The sequence below is a fragment of the Ostrinia nubilalis genome, chromosome 6 (assembly GCF_963855985.1).
Source record: "Ostrinia nubilalis chromosome 6, ilOstNubi1.1, whole genome shotgun sequence".
NCBI classification, from domain to species: domain Eukaryota; kingdom Metazoa; phylum Arthropoda; class Insecta; order Lepidoptera; family Crambidae; genus Ostrinia; species Ostrinia nubilalis.
Genome location: NC_087093.1, coordinates 2,242,502 through 2,266,944, shown reverse-complemented (window position 1 = coordinate 2,266,944; position 24,443 = coordinate 2,242,502). Strand labels below are relative to the sequence as shown.

Genomic DNA, 24,443 nt, shown 5'->3' with positions numbered 1-24,443 from the left:
AATACTGGTGATACCACATTTAATTTTATTGTCTCCAAATTGTTCACATTGCCCTTAGAATTTTTGATTACTTAATTTGAACAAAATAAATTAGACGTTTCGTGTTTCTATTTCTATTTCAAACCACATTATGTTAAAACTGGCTTGCAGATGCCTCGTGGATCTTCTTGGAAATTATATTTAATAGGAGGTACCTACGTACATCTTTCAATATTCTAATCGTTTCTATGGCATCGCTGAATGGCACTGAGCTCCTTGATATTGAGATATCAAGCCGCTTACTGCTCCGTAGCTCTTCAATTGCGATTGGTTTATGAGCCCACTTGGGTCGCTATATTTTTTAAATCTATGAATAGAAAAAGTAATAAATCTATGTGAACTCCGTGGAGATAAAAAATAGGTATTTTTATAAATCTGATGGGCGATTGGTTTAGCGTTCGTTTCACCCGAACGACGTCCATGTCCATTGCTGGACAAAGGCCTTCCCCCAAGGTTTTTCACAAATACCGGTCCTGCGCCGCCCGCATACAGACACCTCCCGCGATTTTAACTATATTTTTGGTTAAATGGTTAAATGCTTAACCCACACTAATATTAACTAAAATTTCAAAGTTTTTCGAAAAATCTTGCCTCTGTATTGCATGAATAGAAGTACTAGTTTTTTTCTTCCTCTATCAATAACTTTACCGACCCCGCTTTAATTGTGAATGTGTCAATTTTACTAGCACAACAATTAAAAAATAATTTCACAATAATTTGTACGCGATAGCAATATCGCTGTTAATACACATAGGTACCCACGCTCTAAAAAATACCCCTCTCTTAGCAGTCGGGTATTAAACCGGGCAATACTCTTAGCCTCGACCGATGGACGATATTATTCTACATCTTGAAGAAATTCAAGAGTTTCGCAGGAAATTCAAATACTTTAACGATAAAAGCATCTCTGATAAAGATTTTTCCAATGAACCTTTATACATATTCCCATGAATTCGATGGGAGTTTATGCTCCAGGCATTTTCATGGAAAAACAGAAGTAGGCATTATTGGTATTGTAGTTCCCATGTTTTATTATATTTATTTTCTAGTTGTCTAGTACAACATATTAACTAAAAAATTTGATTATTTTGATCGAAATGTACATTGTATACCTCATTGAAATAAAATTATTTAGAATGAGTAAGAGTAATTTTGTTACCGTGACTTTTAAATCAATACAATTGTGTTTACACAAAGATACGAGAGGATTGATAACAAAATCATTGTCATGTATAACAATAACAACCAGAGGTGGAATTGTGTAAAGCAATCGTAATCATTTGACAGTTCATAACGTACGATAAAGTCAGATAAACAAAGCGTTTGACAGAATAATCGTACGTTATGAACTGTCAAATGATTACGATTGCTTTACACAATTCCACCTCTGAAATAATTTTCTACAGTTTTTTTTGTTAAGTGGAGGTATAAAAAGGTTTTTAACTAAAAGAAGGAGTTAATGAGAATTAATTATGTTTTTTTTTTACTAAAACCTTGAAAATAAGTTTTTTTAAACCGTATTCTCAATATTTGAATAGATTCAAATCAAATATGAAACAAGATTCTTTACTTAACAAATCCGTAATTTCACAGCACGTCACATAGCGCGGCTGATCTAAATGAGCGATCGGGAGCTTGAGACCCATTCATTCGACTGCTTTGTTTTTGTATCGAATTCCGACGAATATTGAATAAAGGTGTTACCAGAGGGCGTGCCTGTCGACACCGACAGTTTGATGGATTACCAGCTGATTAAGTAATGTATTTGTACAAAAACAAACCGCGAAATAACAAGAAATTGCCGAAGGAGAAAGTTTCGGTTAAAACCTAAGTCCGATCGTGATTGACGATGGGTGACGTTAGAGAAGAGTTACAAGTAAGCCTTTTTACCCGACTGCGCCAGAAGGAGGGCTATGTTTTTTTACTGTCTAACTCGTGGAACCCTAAGGCTGAGTTGCACCACCTAACTTCGACCGTAACTTTAACGATAACCGGTGTTTTTGTATGAAGTTTGACAGATTTTTGACGTTTGTCAAAGTTAAAGTAAGATGGTACAGCCACGTGCAACTTAGCCTAAACGGGCACATGAGACCGCGGTAACATAGATTTTTTATAAGTCTTGTTTCGCTGCAGGTACTTGCAGGACTAGAAACTTTTCTACAGCACTTCTTTGAACACACCTGCGTTTTGTTTACATACTTGTATGTTGCGACTTCGTATTATGTACCTACCTTCATACATTTAATATTTTCCTTTGTCTGTTTTCAAATCCTGTTTATTACAACATAATTTAATTTTAAAAGCTGTTAATTTTACATTTTTATCATTAACCATTTATCTTTTTTTTTGTTACAGGTAAGTGCGTTTGCTGTAATTATGAAAAGTTTGTAAGTTAATAAGGTTTTGGCGTTTAAAATAAGTCATTGCATCTAAACATCAAGAATTTAGAATTCAAAACTCTTTTTACTGTAACAGGGATCTTATTTCAATCTTGAAAACGAATAAAAATCAACCAACAACAAGTGACAGGCGTTCAAAATGACCCCCACCCCCGAGTTGCACCCTTTATTCTTTGGACAAAGAAGTCTGCACTTGCAATTGATGGCCTTTCCATTTGCAGAAACAAAACGCCTTTTCCTTCCACATTCTTAGAAACGAAGTTACTCGGTATTTTTAAGCCTAAATGTCAGTTGCAATTCATGGTGATATTTATTAGCTTATGAATGATGTTTTTTATTTAGTCATAGGCAGGTATTTACTCACAGTTTTGCTTGAAGTTATTAAATGTAGTCATAGGTGGCATACACGATGACATTACACCAAATAAGGTGACTTCACAGGATATCACGCCAATACAGTGGCATTTTTCTTTATGTAGGTAGTTAAGAGCCGAAATAAGCAACCAAAATGTACAGACTAATCAGTACAGTCGACACTCTCACTCTTGCCTTAAGACTTGAAGAGTAATAAATTTATTGTACTGAAGTGAATATTTTATAAATTGTAGAGACGATAGCGAGTACGCCAAGCTATTGTGGCATCTTAAGACATTGTAATAAGTGTTTTTTTTACTAAAAATGCCTGTGTTGTTGTCTGTACATGTTTGTATGCATGTAGAGTTACATAAACTGACTCTATTCTCACCACCAACAAAATCATTGCTTTATTTTTATCTTGGTTCCACATGAACACGTTGTAGATGTTCATGTGGAACCAAGATAAAAATAAAGCAATGATGTAAAAATTTAAAATTAACACAAGTACACAAGAATTCAAATTCAAGAAATATATAAAAACAATTTAGCATAACATAAAAGCAATTCCCAATTATAAATCTAAATCAAAAGCGCCATTGGAACATACAATAAAATCCCGTTTACATTTCCCTTAATTTGGACAAATCAAACGCTCAAAATCTCATTAAACGGATCAGAGTTTCGAATAACGTAACTGTACAAGCAAATTACTGGATCCGAGTACTCCATAATTATATAGATAATTGCCTGCTGATTACAAGTTGCGATGTCTCTTCAGGTAAGAAATAAACTGGGTCTTAAATTGCTTTCAAACAGGCTTAGGTGTAATCTTGCTTTAATGTTATAAGTAATGTGATTTGAAATTATTTCGCAGTCTTTGATAGACTGCGGTGGTGTGCGTGGTTTTTGATAGTTGAGAAAGACAAAGATGCTCATATTGCTCATGGCACGCCAAGGTTGTATCTGAAGTATATCGGAGGCTTAAGATACTGTAATTTTGTAATGTTACGAGATGATGTTCAATCTATTTAACGCAATCATTACACGACTTGATCTTACCAAAGTAGAGACTGTAATATAGGCACATACACCTTTTTTTAATTTTAGAGGAGGCTCTTTTCGACAAAGGATGATTCCCTCTTGGAACTCAATAACTTTTAAAAAAAATAAAACCGACTTCAAATGCGTGAACACAAAAAAAAACTAAAAATTAAAAATATTGCGTATAAAAAAGTTCATCCCCAATTTTCCACCCTTGGGGGTGAAATATTTTCTTCAAATTCGCATGAAACCACCCTTTTGATAATACCTATTCAACAAAAAAATAATCAGTCAAATTGATTTATAATCGGCGGAGATATTGCGTATAAAAAAGTTCATCCCCAATTTTCCACCCTTGGGGGTTGTTTTTTCTATTATTAAATTTAAATGGGACCACCCTTGAGGTATTACCTATACGCCGAAAAAAGATTTGTTCAAATCGGTTCATAATTGGCGGAGTTATCGCGTAACAAACTAAGAAAAAAAAAAAAAAAAAACATACGGGTCGAATTGAGAACCTCCTCCTTTTTTGAAGTCGGTTGAAAAGTGTACCTTGTGCTTTAGTTTTATTTAGGTACATTATGTCATCTATCACATTTTCAACCGACTTCAAAAAAAAAAGGAGGAGGTTCTCAATTCGACCCGAATGTTTTTTTTTTTTTTTTTTTTCTATGTTTGTTACGCGATAACTCCGCCATTTATGAACCGATTTGAACAAATCTTTTTTCGGCGTATAGGTAATACCTCAAGGGTGGTCCCATTTAAATTTAATAATAGAAAAAACAACCCCCAAGGGTGGAAAATTGGGGATGAACTTTTTTATACGCAATATCTCCGCCGATTATAAATCAATTTGACTGATTATTTTTTTGTTGAATAGGTATTATCAAAAGGGTGGTTTCATGCGAATTTGAAGAAAATATTTCACCCCCAAGGGTGGAAAATTGGGGATGAACTTTTTTATACGCAATATTTTTAATTTTTAGTTTTTTTTTGTGTTCACGCATTTGAAGTCGGTTTTATTTTTTTTAAAAGTTAATTATCTCTTCTAAAAACATGTGAGAGGCTTGATAGGCTAACGTATACGACCAAATAAGGCATAATTTTACGTTTAGTGTCGAAAAATCAAACAGACACAGAAATATGTAGTGTTCTTACAACTTACATCCGAATAAAATTGTCCATCTGTCACCGTGCAGGTGACATCGATTGATAATAAACAGGTGTCCCGTATAATTCACAGTATTTCATCGGTCTATTATTTTTTTACAAGAGAACAACATACTAAATAAGAGATGATTTCATGAAAGAAGAATCAAACAAACGCAGAAATATGTAGTTTTCTTCCTACTTACAAGTCGGTGTCCCCCCCTGTCACCGTGCAGGTGACATCGATTGAGAATAAACAGGTATCCCGCTCGCTCAGCCGAGGTAGCAGCTGATAAACTGCCTCCTCGGATATAAACCATACACGACAGGTACAAATGATATTGTTTCCGTGTTTCATTTTTATTGAACGGGATTTTTCAACGGAGTCACGGGAAAGATGTTGTTAAACTTGCAGAGATGAAAATTAAATGTTGTAGTTTTTATGGGATAGCAAATGAAAAAAGGTAGTTATTCAGTTCAGACAAAATAGGTTCTAGTAGATATAAACCTTATTTTACAGTTAATTTAAATTGTTTTATTTTATTTCAGGGATAGAATTGTATTTTACTTGAAGTTGTATCTTTTAATGATTGTCTGATCTTTCGTGAATGATCTTTCAAAAGAGTCACTAGCCAATTTGAAGTTACTCCACAAGCTTACAGACTTTTTTCGGATTCAGGCAATTCAGTAGCATAAACAGTGATTCCTTTACGAAAATCATTGGTTTAGATATCCACAAGATAAAACTAATGCGCCTCTGATCCCATCTCAGATCACAGTCTTCTGAACACGCGTATCACATCCTCGTATGCTCACGCGACCCTACAGAAACAGGTGTCAAAGGCGCTGCCCTCTCGAGCGGAACAAAACACATCCAGATACTTGCATTTGGACGTATCCCGATCCAGACGGTTCGAAGCACACCCCACCATAACCCCCCCTTCTATTTCCAACCTTATCGTCTTGGAGTTAAGATTCAGGTATGTACAGGGAGACTGTATTTGAGTGCTCTCGTTTATTTTTATAGCCCTGACCTCTTCAATTGCTCGGAAAGTATGGGAGAGTTGCTATTAAAAGGATGCCTTTTCTTGGCTCATATTTAGAGTTCATGCGGTATTTTTGTGGATATTGGACGGAGTTCGTTCGGGGTTCGCTTTTTGGAAGAACTTTATATTACAACTGATGATGCTATAAAATACATAAAATTAATGTAGCATGAATTGAGCTTACTAGATATTTCGTATTTGATTTATTTAACTACGGCGAAGATTTACAGTAAGCACTGCAAAAATATTTTATTAATAAAAAACTTACTGTTATTAGGCAAATAATGAAGTTTTATTCAATTTTGTTTCGATGGCTTGACCACTGATAGAACATAATAAAATAAAATAATAACTAAAAAACTCTACATTGACAAAAATCACTTGATTGTAACAATTTATCCTAAAAACATAGATAAAATAACAAATACGACAAAACAAAAACATAAACTACACAAAGAAATCACGAAATTTAAATCAACGAAACCCAAACAAATGCTATCGTCACATTTTACGATGACACCAGATAAAACATCGGAACATACTACAAATATTTGAGTGCTCGCTGCGGCGAACACCCCTATATTTTTTTAATTCACAATAGCAAAACAAATAAAGAGCGCCGTAAAAGCACACGAAATGGTGTCAACTTCAATTAAAGCTATAAAAATAGCAGTAAAACTAATAACAAAGCGGTGTTGAGGGCTTAACATAGCCCTCCGATAACGACAGCGTAATTAGAAGAGCCAGGTCGTTTTGTTTGAATGAAAATTACTTGCTATTTCAATTTATTTCAGCGAATTGTTTTTAATATTTTTGTTTTAATAAAGTAACTACAAAGTCAAGCGAGATTTTTGTAAAAATGGGGGAGCTTTACAGTCTTCTGCCGTAGGTACTTAATCTATTTTCCAGCGAATTAATTGTTCAGCTGAAGTTATACGACCAGAATATCTCAAGCCTTTTGTTCTTTAGGAACGGAACCCTTATAGGATCACTTTGTTGTCCGTCTGTCTGTCTGTCAAGACCCTTTATCTCAAGAACGCGTGGACGTATCAAGCTGAAATTCACATGAAATACTCAGGTCTATTGTCCCTTTAAGCTGTGAAAATATCAAACTTCTAAGCCAAGCCAATCAAAAGATACAGCCGATTATGTCGATATTTTCAACAAATTTCGACACTCGCAAAGGAATCAAAACCTACAGGATACTTCCCGTAAACTCAGAATCTTGAAATTTAGCATGAAGCATTATCATATAATGCAAATATAGGAAAAATTGCGAAAATAATTTTTTTTTTAGTTATATAATATAATAAAAATATTTTAATAAAAGGAAACTTACTACCTTATTTCTCACGAACGAATAAAGGTATCAAATTGAAATTTATACCAAATACCTAGGTTTATTGTCCCTTTAAGCAGTGAAAAAATCAAACTTCGCTTTGTTAACGCGATCAAAAGATGCATTAGATGCACAGCAGTTTATTAGACGAATTTCCGTCACACGCTAGGGAATCAAAACCTACAAGGTACTTCCCGTGAACTCAGAATCTTGAAATTCGGCACGAAGCAACGTTATATAGTACAGATAAAGGAAAAATTGCGAAAATGATAAATTTGAAGTTACATAAAATATTAAAATATTATTTTTGCTTACATGACATAAAATATTTTTTTAATAATTACTTATAAACTTACTACCTACCCTTTTTCACATGTACGCGTAGAGATATTAAAGTTGAAATTCATATCAAACACTTCTTAAATCTAATTGCCTCTAAACTGTGAAAAATTCTAAATCAACGCAAAAATTCAAAACGCTGAGGTAGGTAACCTACCTATAAAATCATACCGCATATTTTGAAATTCGCCACTACTCGCAACGGAATCAAAACTTAAAGAGTACTTCCCGCTGACATTGAATCTTGAATTTTGGTATGAAATAATAGCTTAAGGTAACCTAACAGAAAAACCCAAAACCTTTTAAAATTTTTAGGCACAGTAACTAGTTAAACCAAAACAAAGCCCAACATTTGCGCGAGAGTCACTTCCAAAGTATTAAAATGTGTCCCCTCTCTGTAAGTTCCAAAATAAGATAATATTAAAACTAAAAAAATATATGATGTGCATTACGCATTACCATGTAATTGGTTTGAACGATATCTAGTAAGTAATTTGATTTAATACGTCATAAATTGTAAACCGTTACGTTTGTACGGCGGAACCCTCGGTGTGCGAGTCCGACTCGCACTTGGCCGGTTTTTTTTTTGTATCTCGATTATTCGATCAAATAATACTTTAAATATAATTTAATTATAAAAATAAATATTGACTTTACTTGTTCATGAAAACTCTTGTTTTTATCGGTAATTCGAAATTAGTTTTTTATTTTATTTGACTGCTCGTTCAATTTGAGCTATGTTGACGGATAGCGTGTGTCGGTTGTAAAAGTAGGTAAAATATTTTGCTCCGTAAAGTTCCATTTCCTTTGTACGACAAGTAATTACAAGGTGTGCATGACTTACGAACTTAATCATTTTAATGTTTGACAACAAATTAACTATAACTCTAGTTGGTTTGAGTGAATGTTTCGTTTTCTATACACGATTCTTGGGAAATGAATATAAATGGGTTTTTCCTTACTTTCTTTTGTGGAGAGGGCAGGCATTTGGCGTAGTTAAGATTGTTTGCAACTTTAACAATGGCATTGAATTCAATTATGAATTATTAGAAAGATTATGAATCATATTACCAGCCTCAGAATTATCCGCAAAAAAATACTTTTATTTTCATTAATCACATGGAAGTTCACAAGGCACACAGACAAGGTTATTTCTGTAGCCTTTGTGTTAGTATATGATTATTATTTTAGGTGAATAAGAAGATGGGAAACTAATCTTAATGAATTTTATGTTTTATAACAGTTATGTATTAATTTTAGTTTTTATAGAAGGATATCCGCTAAAAACAGTAGGTATTTTGACCCTATTTTTGTCAAAAAAAAATTGCAGGAGTTCACTCCAGCCTTTTTTGAGTGGATTACTTGCAAATAATGTAATGATTTATTCAATAGATAATGTAATGATTGTTGACAGACTTGTACACAAAAGAGCTCATGCAATAACGGTAACGGTATCCTTTTGTGTCAATAACTAAATTCCAGGTACAAAATTCCAGGAACGACCGAGTCCAGTTCAGGCTTTCGCGCGGCCATTTTGGCTCCTGCCCCGTTCCCAATTGCGCCTATCAATTAGAAGTAATCCCAATGAGTGGATTATTATTATGTAATGATAACTTAAAACACAATGTAATGATTATTAAGAAACGAACTACTTACAAAAGAGCTCAAACAGTACCTTATTTTTGTCAAAAACTAAATTCCAGGTACAAAATTCCAGGAACAAAAATTCCTGGAACGACCGAGTCCAGTCCAGGGTTTCGCGCGGCCATTTTGGCTCCTGCCCCGTTCCCAATTTGCGCCTATCAATCAGAAGCAATCCCGATGAGTGGATTACTAGCAAATGAAATTTGCATAGGCAGTGCCAGTTGTAGCTGATATTTACGCTCGGTGCGACAAAGGCCCTTACGTGGGGTGTTTACGGTTTTACGAGCCGGTTTTGGGATTTAGTTTCTGGGTTAGTCAGATTTCTTATACACGACTAAGATGGAAATATTTTATGAGGTAAAATTAACCGATAGAAATGTTACGTTAATATGAAATATCCTAAAAATTATCATTGCTTTCAAAAAATGCTAACATTTTTATAAACCATTTATTTCTTATTATAACAAATGAAATTTTGATAGGCATTTGAAAAATATCTGACGTTTTAAATGTGCTAAAAATGACACTTGTTAATTATCACTAGGAGAAAAAAGTAAAACTCTATTGGCATGTAGATTTCACTTAACAGCGAAACGGTGATTGAATTAAGAATCAATTAAATGATTGTTGATTAGTAACTTAATAACTGCTGTCTAGATTAAAATAATACTAGTAACTAGAAAGCAATTTAAGAATTAACCACGCTTTGTTCGATACTAAACAAATTTTCTCAGCCCGCTAGCTCACTCTACATTGTATCAAATTTTGCCTATTACAAATAAACGATTATGCTAAACGGCAAGATAATATTTGGCCGAAGCTCAGCATCGGGGCTGAACTTGGCTAAGTAAGCAAAAGCAGATAGTGATTTCGTGGCTTATTTGAATAGGTATCACAATTAATTTGTACAAAGTTTATGCCTATCTGAGACCCGTCTTTGGGGAATGCTAGTGGAACAGTCATTTCATTTTGATTAAATAATAATTAAAGAACGCAATTTTAATTTGGGAAAAATATCGAATTGCCTTTTAAGTTATTTTGACTGATCTACGTCACTCTCTCAAAATTTTGAAACGACTTCATCAAATTAACATAATTATGTATATTTTATATTCTCTACATTTTATTCAATGGTTCACGAATAGTCCCTGTAAATGTTGGTCTTTTTAAGTTATCTATATACTTATAATAAATCTGTAGAGAGGTCAATTCTGTACATGAAATATATTTTCAAAATAACTATCAGGGGGTGATTAGTGATCGATACTGATGCCAAAAAAGCAATCAGTAAAATTTTTGTCTGTCTGTCTGTCTGTCTGTCTGTCTGTATGTTCCTTATAGAAACAAAAACTACTCGACGGATTTTAACGAAACGTGGTACAATTATTCTTCATACTCCTGGGCAGGTTATAGGATACTTAGGAATTCCCACGGGACGGGCATTAGCGGGTAAATCCTTTTGTATGAAAAATCTAAACCGCTTAAGTTAGACGCTTGAAATTTGGCAAGCAGGTACCTTAGTAAACTTAAAGCTTATTTATAACAGGATATTGCAAAATTCTCACGGGAACGCGAGTTAGCGGGAAAAAACATTTGTATGAAAAAATCTAAACCACGTAAGATAGACGCTTGAAATTTGGCATGCAGGTACCTTAGTAAATTTAAAGCTTAGTTACAACAGGATATTTCAAAATTCTCACGGGAACGGGAGTTAGCGGGAAAAAACATTTGTATGAAAAAATCTAAACCACGTAAGATAGACGCTTAAAATTTGGCATGCAGGTACCTTAGTAAACTTAAAGCTTAGTTACAACAGGATATTGCAAAATTCCCACGGGAACTGGAATTAGCGGGAAATTCCTTTTGTTATGACTGACTCACTGACATACCCACGCACAGCCTAAACGGCTAAACGTAGGCACTTGAAATTTATAAGGGACGTAGCTTTATAATTACCGGGAAAATCCTTTTGTATGAAAAATCTAAACCGCTTAAATTAGACGCTTGAAATTTGGCATGCAGGTCCCTTAGTAAACTTAAAGCTTAGTTACAACAGGATATTGCGAAATTCCAACGGGAACGAGAGTTAGCGGGAAAAAACATTTGTATGAAAAAATCTAAACCGCGTAAGATAGATGAAGGGGGTAAAACGGGATCCACGCGTCGAAGTCGCGGGCGGCCGCTAGTTTAAAATATTTTGCTTATCCTTTGTATACATCCTTCGTACCTATTTATTTTTGGGCAACTACACATAATAAAAATAATGGACCTTATTTTTATTATATGTGTAGTTGTATCTAATTTGTATAGCGAAAGTACCTAGTTTTTTTGTTTAAGTTTTTTATGCTAATCCCCTGATATTTCAGGTGGAGCAAGTTTAAACTCCTTATATCCCTCAAAATATTATCTAGTTATTTAGACGTGTGAAATGGAACTGGCAGCCAGATATTACTGTCTTTTGCATCTATACCATCAGATTAGTAACAAATGTTTCGTACACTAATGAACGCTGTCTTAATCCCCAAGCATCAGTCCAGGTTAATCAAAGCGCAGGCCTCACAGGCTCCGTGTACACATCAAAGTTATTGTGTTATGTAATACCCTTATTAAGATAGTTCTGGCTTACCGGGGATTACGAACTGCGATAATTGGCGGAAATAATTAGTGGGAGGGCTCTGTCAATGGTCTTACTTGGATGGTATTAGTGATGATGATGATGATAAGATAGAAGAGTTTGAAACTATGATTATTATGGGTTAAATTGGCACAAATATTGACATATCACTGAAAGACGCAATCACTGAATCGGTATTGTGAAAAAGTTTGCAAAAGTCTTGGGTTAAAAGTTACAGACTCTCTCTTGTTTGTAGTTTTATATCGTCAGATATTTTTATTGAAATTGTATTCATTCACCTTCTTCTATAATAATTAAGACAATAGGCTAGATGACAAAATTTCAATAATTTGTCCGTCGGACAGATGATTAGAAAAAATTAGACTCATATTTTTTATTTTCTTTCATAATTAAATAATAAAAGTGCTACATCGAGTTGAAATGGCGTGAAACGTCACGCTTGAAGTAGAATTCTTACTCGAAAGTGACGTTACGCGACATTTCAACTCAAATTATTACTGTAATTATTCGAATATGAAAAAAATTCAAAAATAGGTATGTGTCAAAATTTTTTTTATTATCTGTATGACGGATTAAATATAATTTTGATTTTATTACCCAGTCATCATCCCTGTTGTAATATTTCACTTCACACTGACGTGTGAATCGTGTGATATTTTTCACAAGTCCTTAGAAAAGATAGCCACAGCTCAAAAACGTTTTTTAACAATAAGTTATTACACCCTGAAATGATTAATAAATAAGGTTCTACTCTAATTCAATACATCTCTCTATTGGTTTGACTAGATAAACCTATAAATGAGTGTCAAAGCATTCTTGTGGGTTTTCAATTATTCCAATAATTTATTTATGAAAAAGCAGGACCTGACAATATTTTACCTATCATTTACGATTTCTTTGTAATAAATGACAAACAAACCGCAGCTCTCAGTGTATGTCCCACAAATAACGAGTACCTATATCACTACTGCACATCATATATTAAACTACACCTATCTGTCTGTTCACGGAATAAACTCAAAAAGAAATGAATTGATTTTCATGCGGTTTTCACCAATAGATAGAGTATTTATAAGGTAGGAATTAGGATTAAGTGTGTACAATTTGTCAAGAAGAAAAACATAGGATAGTTTTCTTTACGGTTCCTGAAAGGGATATACAGGGACAGCTATTGACTGGAATTCGCTTCCTGCTGCTATCTTTCCCGAACACTATAATCCAGGTACATATTTGCCCTGACAGCACCAGGCAACGAATCCTAAACAGCATCTCACTTAACATCAGGTGCGATTGTGGTCAAGAAATATAAAGTCTCCCTCCCTATAAAGTCTATCTGAGACAGGCAAAGTCGAGGGCAAAAGCTAGTTTGTCTATATTTATCAGTTTTACCAATTATGATGCTGACGGTAACAAACTAGTGATGCATTAAATTAGGTACACTTTATTCGTTTTCACTTTGATGTCACGTGTGTACTTTAAATCAAACCAGCCGTAACAAAATAATGAAGTTGGACGTTTAATTGAATAGCGGTTCCAATAATTTACGCTACATTTAGGATAGTAAATGAAATTCATCCAGGTTGTATTTATATTCATTTCAGTATAGACGGGAAAATATTTAAAGTACCTCATTTATGAGCACGAACGTTTTTGTCCACCGATTAAAAAACATTTGATTGCCTATTTTAAACCCTTTAAGTATGTATTTTTTGTAATATTTAATTAAATATTACAAAAATTTATTAATTAAATAAAGATTTTATTATTTATTATTATTATTATAATAACAAGATTGCATCTTTATTTGAGCTCCAATCTGTCTCTACCTTTACCAAACTTCAAAAAAATTATTTCACCAAAAATTCGCAAAAGATATAACAGGCACACAAAGTTCTTTACAGCATGTATAATATCAGTAGACTATGGATATAGATGTTTTGTTTCATAATTATTCGTGCGTCACCCAGACTACCAACTACTTCTCACTAGTTTAAGTATTATGGTGTAGTTACACTATGCGAGATACTGACCGAACATTGTGTAAACACGCATTTCAATTAGTTTCGCCGTGCGTCGCCCATACTTCGGTGTGCGTGCTCTTACTTCATCTTGGTCAGTTTCCCGCATAGTGTAACTGCGCCATAAGTAAAAGCTGAGATAGTTGCAATAATTATGTTTAACCCTTAATGTACGCTGTTACCTAACTCGCTACAGCCCCTCACTTGCGTACTAAAGCTATTTTATTCTGATGCATCCAGAGTTTCGGGGTTAACGGGTGCAACGACTCTTTTTACGACACAACTCACGATCTGCCGTTCTCAACGCAATTTCAGACTCGAATTGTTATGGAATCATCGTGATATTTATTATTATTTCGTCACGATATTCGATGGTTGTGAAGCGTACATCGCTTGTGGTAATATTACAAACATTATAAGTATTAAAATTGATGACCTTATTTTTTTTTTGTTATTATAGTAAATATTATACAGTTTGATTAAATCTGACCAAAATCTATACTTCTATACTAATATTATAAATGCGAAAGTAACTCTGTCTGTCTGTCTTGCTTTCACGCCTAAACTACTGAACCGATTTTGATGAAATTTGGCATAGAGATACTTAGTTTGAGTCCCGGGAAAGGACATAGGATAGTTTTTATCCCGGTTTTTAAAAAAAGGACGCGCGTGATAAAGTTTTTCTGTGACAGACAAAATTTCACGCGGGCGAAGCCGCTGGCGGAAAGATAGAAGTAACATATTTGTCAAAGTTAACGTAAATAAAATTATAACATATAAGACATAAATAAGATAACAATACACAACTTAAAAAGTAAATAAAATAACAAATTAAGGAAAACATTAATTACTCACACCATCACCATAATATTCATTTGATATACTTTTCATCGACGTTTTCCTTAACCAACCTTGGGTATTATGCAAACCGCTACGTCTCTTGCCTTACTTGCAAGACGATTGTGCAACTGAATGCATCCCGGGACTGGGGTCAATGGGGCCGACGACTCCCGCAGTCGTTCGAAACGTCTTACTCGCTTTGTTTTTCAACTTTTGTAACGAGTAATGTTCGTTTTCGAGGCAAAATCATTTGAGGCTGCACACTTTTTATTCCTTTGCCACAGGACTTCGGCTCAGGCTCATTTTGCCTTTTCTTTTTCTTTTTCAGCTTATCAACGACCCACTGCATGCCAGTGCTTCTGTCTGAAACATGGCTGGAATTATTGAGGGGAACAGTTTAGTTACTGTGTGATAAGTTAGTGTGTACCTGCTTGTTTAGGGTTCTGGAATGTTTGTTACATTGGTTAAATAGGTTATTGGCTCAATTCAAATAAAATTATATAGTTTTTAGCTTGACGTTTCTTTCTTAGACACGGTAGGTACTCTATGCGAGCATTAATTGGTTTACGAGCGTTCGTTCTGCGAGCTTTGGTTACTGTACCTAGCACATTGTTTCAATAAATTACTCACGTGGATGAAAACTCAAACAGATACTGGCCGGATTTCATCTATTTGCCAAAGTGTAAAGTTTAGCTTTTACACTCATGAACAAATTCGCAAAGCGAATACCTTCAAATTGTTTGATTCATTTACATTGATTGATTTCAAATTAACGTACTTGAAACGAATTGCTTGAAAATTTTAAGCGCAGATTGTATAATTTTGGATTAAAAACAAAAGCAAAAGAAAACCAGCGTTAATTGTCCCTAGACCGGGTGCAAATTACAAAATGTATAGCCCTCAGCGCAACCTTCTTCTGTACAGTGTATCGATTAACAGTTAATCTCAATTTATGTCCAAACGACGATTAACTTGTTTAGCTTCGAGAAATAAATGTCTTGGCAAAGATCATCTGTCTTTGGGACACAACAATTATAACAGCCCATGTAAATTTACTAGTGGCTAAAATGTACTGGACTATTCGTGATTTAGGGGATGTTTTTTGTGAGTTTTCTTAGTGTTGGGAAGCCTCGATGCTTTGATGGTTAAAAATTAGTCTATTATTTCAAAAACTTTGATTTCCAGTTGAAATAGGTACCTACACAAAAAAATTCTTCTAGTTAAGTTTAGAGCATCTTTAAACTTTATTGGAATTGACTGTCTAAAATCAATCGGTCTGATTGAGCTCATAATATGTGATTGTGACACTCACAGACCTCTTTTGACTCACTATATTCATTGACATCAACTTTATTTAATCTCGCAATTCCCACTTTTGCGATCATTACAAAAACATTGTGTAAATTTACGACCTATGTATATTTATGAGTTAATGATTGAAATTGACCTGACCTTTACAAGATGAAGGCGTATCCATTTTCCTTTCACCTTAACACAGCAATTGGTTTCATAGTCAAATCTTACGGGCTCATAATAAACACACCCTTCAAAATCACACACAATTAAACTAACCCAAAGTTACATTGTACACTATTCCCTAAAGCCTTCGGGATAATCGAACATGTGGAAAATTATAATATCTTTCACTTAAACGTTAACACCAAGAGGCGTTCTAGGGGCTTCTCGGAGTCAATATTAATAGAGGACCCGTCAATTATCGATGTTTAATGATGCTTAAAATCGCGGTCTTGTCGATAAAGTGCTCACGAACCGGCAAACTGTACATAGAATGAATAATTTGCAACTTGAATATTCGCTCTATTAAGCGCAGTGAGGTGATGAGAGAGATTTTTAGTTGAGATTATTCACTACTTGTGAGATAACATAAAAATGAGATGAAAAATGAAATGAGAAAAATGTAAGTTTTTAGAGTACAATACAATACATATGAAAATGTATTAATTTCCTTTTTAAGTCAACTACTCAAGTTACATAAGCATAAGTAATTTGACTTTTGAAAATAATGTTGTAAAACAAATTAAGAGAGAGAATCCATATTAAAATATCAAAGTGAGTCTTTGCTAACGTTAAATGCATACTAAAAACTTTAGATTAACTTGATACGAGAGTAAATATGACTTTCATGATCCGTTAGTTTGATCGGTGGTTAACGTAGACGTGTAAGTTCTTACACAAATAACAGACGAATATACAGGGTGATTTTGTAATCAGTAGGTATTGAAAATCTAAGTGGGTGTCCATATCTTAATATTTTAAATTAAGGCTTATTTTCGCGTACCATTATAAAAAAAAAAAAAAAATCAAAAATCAAAAATGTTTTATTCGTTAACAAACCAACTTTTACAAAAATTGTGGTGACATACCTAGTAAGTAAAAGTATACCTGTATCAGGTAGTCACCGCCCATTCAGACAGTGCTAGTTTTGGGTAAGTTTAACAAACAAAAAACAAAATGGTTATTAATTAGATTACAAACTTGAAGTAGAAGGTAAAGAAAAAATATAAGGTGAATTAGAAAATATGGTGTTTGTAAGTGTGTGTGTGTGTGTATGCGTGTGTGTGTGTGTGTGTGTGTGTGTGTTATGTTGTATTATGTTAAGTTATGATAGAGAGTGATTTTACGTTTTATATGCCTTTTTAACTTTCAGGTATTTTGATAAATTTTATATATTATTTTTTAAAAGTGTTTCGGTATCCAAATAGCTAAGCGATTTTAACCAGAGTGTAAGTTTCTCTTTACAAGAGTGAGATGTAAGCGGATAAATGCTCAGTATTTTGTTAATTTTATTGTACAAGAAACCAGCTTGTCTAGTGAATTGCCTGCTAGCAAAGGCTGTTTTGGAAGGAATAGTAGGAGCAGCTTTGTCCTTTCTTCTTTTGTTATTAATTTTAGGGTCATAGTATATACTTTTATGTATTTTCAATATGGCAGCTAATATATATAGTTTTCTTATAGAAAGGAGATCTCCGTGTTTATAAAGTTCTTCAGTAGAATGTCTGAAAGGCAGAGAGTGCATTACTTTAAGTAACCGTCTTTGCGTTCTTTCAACCTCCAGAAGTTTCGTTTTAGTTGAGCCCCCCCAAACTGAGATTCCATAGCAAAAAACTGATTGAGCTAGAGCTATATAGATTTTATTTATGAGGTCCTTAGTTGTGACATGCCTAAGCTTTTTAAAAATCCATGTAAGTTTTCTTATTCGATTCATTAGCATGTCCAAGTGTGAATGCCAAGACAGATGAGAATCTATAATAACGCCTAGATATCGAGTAGTGGAAACTCTCTCAATACAAAGACATGTACATGTGTTTTGTTGGGAACTGTCACAAATATGTAGTTTGATTTGAAAGTTTTCTTCCGGTTGTGTGCGTTTATTAGGTGTGAAGCAAATAAAATTACTTTTTTTAATGTTTAGTGTGAGTAGGTTTGAGTTTAACCATTTTTTTATAGTTGTAAGTCCTTCAACTGCTGTCCCTTGCACATCGTCCCATGATTTTCCAGTAAAGATAATGGCTGTATCATCAGCATAAGAAATTATTTTTGCATTTGGGATTTTCATGTTACATAGTTCATTGATGTACAGTAAAAATAGGGTTGGCCCTAGGACGCTTCCCTGTGGGACACCAAAAGACGAGATTTCAACCAAGTCACTCACGTTATCTGCTATCTTAACTTGTTGTTTTCTGTCTTGAAGGTAACTAGTCAAAAGGGCCAAGGGGACACCTCTAATACCATATTTTTCAAGCCGGAGCACAAGGGTGGAGACCGAGATTGTGTCAAAGGCTTTTTTTAGATCTAAAAATACTCCAAGACATTTATTACCTTTGTCTACATGTTCGACTATTGATGACGTTAAAGTTAGAATAGCATCTTCAGTTGATAGTTTCTGTCTAAATCCAAATTGCGAGGGGGACAATATGTTAAAATTATTTAAAAAATTTACTAGTCTACTATTAATAAGTTTTTCCAATATTTTTGAAATTGAAGTTAAGACCGAAATGGGGCGATAGTTGCTGACGCAGCCTTTGTCACCACCCTTGTGCACAGGTGTTACAATTGCTCGTTTAAGCGATGTAGGAAATATGCCAAGTCTAAAGCAAGTATTAGCTAAATGACAAATGATTGGGATTATTAAATTTTGAGATAGTTTCAAAAAATTATGTCTATTAAGCTTTGTAGTTAACTGTGTGTACGTATTTTTCTATGAAAGAAGCAACTTATCCACGTGTGCCAATTTTGAAACCGCGCGCAGCGGATAAAAATAAGTTAGTTAAATATAAAAAAAAACTTTTTTCTTTACAAAAATCGATTAAGGTCCAGTTTTTTGATTCGTAGTTAAAATAACCAATAGTTATATTTAACAGATGTCAAATGACAAGTGATTAAATATCAGAAAAATATTTTTTTCGGACAATGGTTAGCTTGACTTTTAGTACATTTTTCAACTATTAGTTTACCTTTTGTTAATATTTAACCTTTAGTAGCAAAATTTAACAATTAGTTATTTTAACTATGAATCAAAAAACTGGGCCTAAGTTATTGATTCTGAGTCACTCTTAAAAATTTGGATACTGATTGCAAAGTCACCCTGTATTTCGCAAACACGAACCCATTATAATTTCAGATATCGATGTATTAATCCTGCTGGATAAATAGCTCGTTATGCTTTTACATGAATGCGGGTAATGTAAAAACGTTAAATTGTACCTTTGATGTCACAAAAGGAATAAATTATGGCCCTGAAAATACTGAAGGATTAGGCGGTATTGAGGGAAAATCCACATTGTTTGCATTACCCACGGTACGTTCGAATGTAAACATTTAATAACGGTGCAGGCGAGGCAGCGATCGAGTTGGTTTATATTGGTTTATGTAGTACCTATATATCACGGGACAGGTCAATCAGATTGTGTTTTGGAAGGGAAATATACATACGCCCGTTTAAAGCGGGTGTTACGGAACAGTTTTGAAAGCTCCCTTATTATTACTTAAAACTACCAGTGTTGAATTATTCCGTATGCTACCTACTAAGGCGTATTCACAGGATCGGTTTATTATTTAATCACGCAAAGAAAAGATTCAACATTGTTGTTTTGAAGAAACATTTTAAGAACAAAAACTTTTCTACTCAAGTTCAACAAGGAGTAAGAGTACCTACTCATTTCACCATTTCAAAAGTGCCAGAAAACAAATTTCAATATTTTTCTTTACTGATTCACTTAAAGTTGATTTTGAGTTAAATTGGTTGAATCTCGATATGAAACTAATCACAGTAGGCCTAAGATGCGCGCCGTGATAACTTTTATCGACGTCAAAATGTATGGGCAAAATCGATAAAATGGTGTGATAACCGCTTATCGCGGCGCGCATCTTAGGCCTACTGGACAGGATCTATGCATAAGTTTCAATCGAGATTTTAGTATCGTTTTGCTATAGCGGCCTAGTCATAGGCATACTTCTCAAGACGATTTATCACAATACTTTCGCAACATCAACAAAGCCAGAAAACATCTTTATCGACAAATAAAGATCAATGGAGCGTTCAGAAACATTCAATACGTCATTTAATTTTATGGCGCAATCCACAAATCCGAAATCATTCGTCTAAATCACTTTGCCATTCTAAAATTTATTATCTGGAATCCGCAAGGAATACGCCGAGTTTCTCTGCGGAGGTAACATTTATTTTGAAAATCTGCGAGGCTCGGGCTCGCTGAATAGAAATATTATGTGCAGTAAGTATCTTTAGTGATGCCGGAGAGCGAAATATGGTTTAATGTTTAAGCTTTTGGTTTTTGCTAAAAAAGGCTATAAAACTCGTAGTTACGTATTAAGAAATAAGAAAACAAATTACGAACATGAGTTTTCTCATATTACAAGGTCTTACGTGTGTTTTGTGGGCCTTAATTGCTAGAGGGATTTGCTCTAACCTCTAGCTAGGTACCAGAACAACATTGGCTACAATTTCTGTAATTCTTACTACATAAGCCAGGATCGTGCCAATGCTATGTAAGCCTAGCGTAAAGCTCAGTAGAACTTTCAAAAAGTATACATAGATCCATTATTTTCCATTAACCAAACATAGTTTTCAGCACTCCCAGTTCGAGTGCTCGCAAACATCGTCCAAAAATATATGCGTCATAAAACACAGAGGGCGTCGCAGCGCGTGCCAGCGCATAGGTCGCGCGGATTGGAGCGAACGTTTGCCGATCGCTCTCGAGTGTTCGATCGTTTGCTTTCCACGGTTTGGGATAGCAATGGCATTTGGTTATGCATATTTAAAAATATTTTTGAGTAAGATGTATAGGTAGGTAGTTGTGCTATGCTTTCAGCAATGTACCTGCAAAGATTTTTTGCAACAAGGGGCAAAGATACCTACTGGCAGCATGTACTTAAATTATATCATGAGTAGAGACCTAATTTTCATTTCATTTCCGCTAATACTTTTACAAGTACTTAATTGAATAGGAATTTGTCTTGATTTCGAAAATAATTCAATCATACATCCATCTTAACGTATTTATATTTACTAGAAAATCCAATGATCTCTATGAAATGCTATGCTCCCAAGTAACTTCTAAATAAATAAGTAGATTGTGTTTACAACCACGTACATGTTAAGCTTTTTATTTTTGCTACTAAACTAAATACCAAATGCAAACATTTGTTTATTTACATTCCGCAATATAATTTATATGTACAGGATCGCATCGGTGTAAACATATTGAATTACCAGAAATCAATGCGTTGAACTGATATCCTGATTGAATAGAGCCAAAATTTAATATTCGGTGTGCCGCAACAACATCAATATACCTCACAGCAAACAAGCGTATTGACTCTACCGTCATATATTTCACGATGGACTCAAATGCAATAGAGTTTAAACTCGCGTGTCCCTCAAAGTTTGATTACACACAGGCAAGGCAAACAGCTTTTGCTGGTGTATGAATTTGTCAGGGCTACTGGTTATTCAGTGTAGGTATTTCTGACCAATAACACAAGGGTTCTCGTGTATTGCCGAACCTCAATCCCTTTGATACATTCGTATATTATCATCAGAGGGCTTAGTGCGAGTTTACATTGACCGTCGTCTCTAGCTAGTGCGTCAAAAACATCTATGAAGATTTTCGTCTTAAAAGTATCCGGTAGGGACACTGTATAATCTCTACATTTAATGTCTAAGGCTCCCACAGATCAAACGCGGGTCAGAAGCAGTGCGGGTCAGTGCAGCGCGGCTGAGGCACACTGAAAGCAGCGCAGTTTCAAAGCAGTTGCAACGCGGGCGGTTGTCAAAAATTTAAATATTCGAAAACCGCTTTCAACGCTCTGTTACCGCCCTGCGTCCGGTGTGTCATGCTAATATGGCCGCTATAGTAATACAACAGCGCGGGCCCGCGTTCGCGCCGTTCCTGTCCCGCACCCGCGCCGCCTCGTTTGTAGTTCGGCAGTTGCAGTGCGGCGCGGTTGGAGCGCGGGCCCGCGTTCAAATTTGGTGTGACACACTTCAAAGAGTTTTTTATATTACAACTTGCGCGGGCCCGCCGCATTCAAACTGCGCTGCTACTGCCCTGCGTTTGGTCTGTGGAGGCCTTTAATGCTAGCGATGACGGTTGGTGTACAGTGTACACTCACATTATGCCCTCAGACGTATGTCAGTCAATATTATTTATAAAGACACCTAAAGTATCCCAAGATAATTTACATAAGTATTCATTTATAATTATTCATATTTCCATTAAACTGTGGATTTTTACTATACCAATAATGTCACAAAAGACTTGCTTGCATTGCTGAAATAAAGAATAAAACATTAAGTTGCTATCACCTCAAAAAGGGCTTAATTAAACCTCGTATAATTATGTAATGGGTGAGTACTTTTTGGTTGCACTTTCGCGCTACTGTCAGCTGTAAAGGATACACCAAATTACCAGTAGCTGAGTTTTACACCGTTTTATGATTATTTTAATTTTAGTGTTACGACTAAAAATATTATCCGAACACTGAGGGGCTTCGAAGCTATACTAGACCCCCATAATAGCCGCGGTTATGGCCCAATAAAAGTGTGATCGGCCCTTTTTTTCAATATTTCCGACTTTCCCAGCTTATCCGAGTGAAGTTTGTAAAATTAATTATTAAATGGGATTTTTGCTAACGCACTTTCGATTGCCCTTTTGAAATTTGTTTTAATAGATAGATTGATTCCGTTATCCGCCGGGGGCTTGCTCAAAGTACTGATTGATTACTGCGGAATTTGGTGAGTTCAAAAAGAAATAGCATTAGTGGTCTTGGTGGGAAGTATCCCTAATTTTGTTTACTTTTCAATTCTTTCGCTGAAATTATCGTAAAAAATCAAAAAGGGGATAATTCTTTCCGTGATTCAGAGATTGTCTATAGGTTTTGGTTTTTTTTAAGCAATAGGGGGAGATTTAAGCCATTGTATAGATAGATAGTAGAAATTTAAGTATGTAAGGTGCTATTATGCATATTATTGTTGGGCCCGAAAACAGGAAATACTGAATTAAATATGAGATCAGAAAACTATATCAAATACTATGATTATCTTATGTGACAAATATCCTTTATTTACACGTGTTGAGGATGGATATCAGCACAGCACCCCCGCATATTCACATAAATGTAAGAAGTTTAAACTTTGAAAACAACAAAATTAAACGGATTAACTATCCAAAAGAAGCCTGAAAAGTTTGCGATCTTCTATAGAATTCCTTCAGACAAAATGTTCATTACAAATCTAGTGTTTGTTAAGACATTTCAATTTGACGACGTTTGTTTTAGACGGCTGTTTCTTGGGGCCACAAAAATAGAGGATACAATAAAAAAATAAGACTGGCGTTGCTTGTAAAGTTATTTTTTGATGATTTTGTATTTTGATGGAAAACTGGAAAATACTCGTAGAGCTTCTTCTAGTCTAGAACGTTTTAAGCTAAATACTTACAAGGATTAATTCTACAACGACCAGTTACGCAGTATCTGGGTGCTTCCTCCCGCGATCTTCCTAGATCGTCAGTCAGTAGAAGGTTGTATGAATGTAAAATAAAGAGTTTTTTGTTACAGTAGAAGGTTTTGTAGTAATGTCAAATAAGTGTTTTCAATATAAATACGTACGTTTACTGAGCTAATTTTTTATTCAGTTTTTGCTATTTTTTTTCCGCTATCTTTAAAAATTTTCAAACTTAAGAAACGCTCTGTTTTCCCCGCTGGTTTCATGGCTCCAATATTCCTGAGGCCGCGCTCCCGTATTTATTTATTATTTTCGAGAAAGGGCGTTCAGCGGTTCCATGCATATTAGATTATAAATAATGCGCCGTCTCCGCTTGTCTATCCTCTCCGCTTATCTTGGCCACTTCCAGCCTCATATCTCCGGTAGTCTGGGTGCAGGACGCGTTCGAAATTGAGTTCTTGAGGGGCTTCGCGCCGTAAATATCTAAAAATGGTATCTAAAAGTAACAAGGTATTTGTTAGTCCTTGCCTTCAGAATTTTTGCTGTTATGCTTGAAGAGATATTAAACCTTTAGTACTCACATCTATTATGGGGGAACCAATATACTCTACCAT

General features: G+C 34.7%; 1 protein-coding gene across 1 annotated transcript in view; it reads left to right on the top strand.

The window, feature by feature from the left end:
* Positions 1-24,443, top strand: part of LOC135072400 (CUGBP Elav-like family member 4) — an 825,344-nt gene that overhangs the window by 400,982 nt on the left and 399,919 nt on the right. The gene's annotated exons all lie outside the window — the stretch shown is intronic.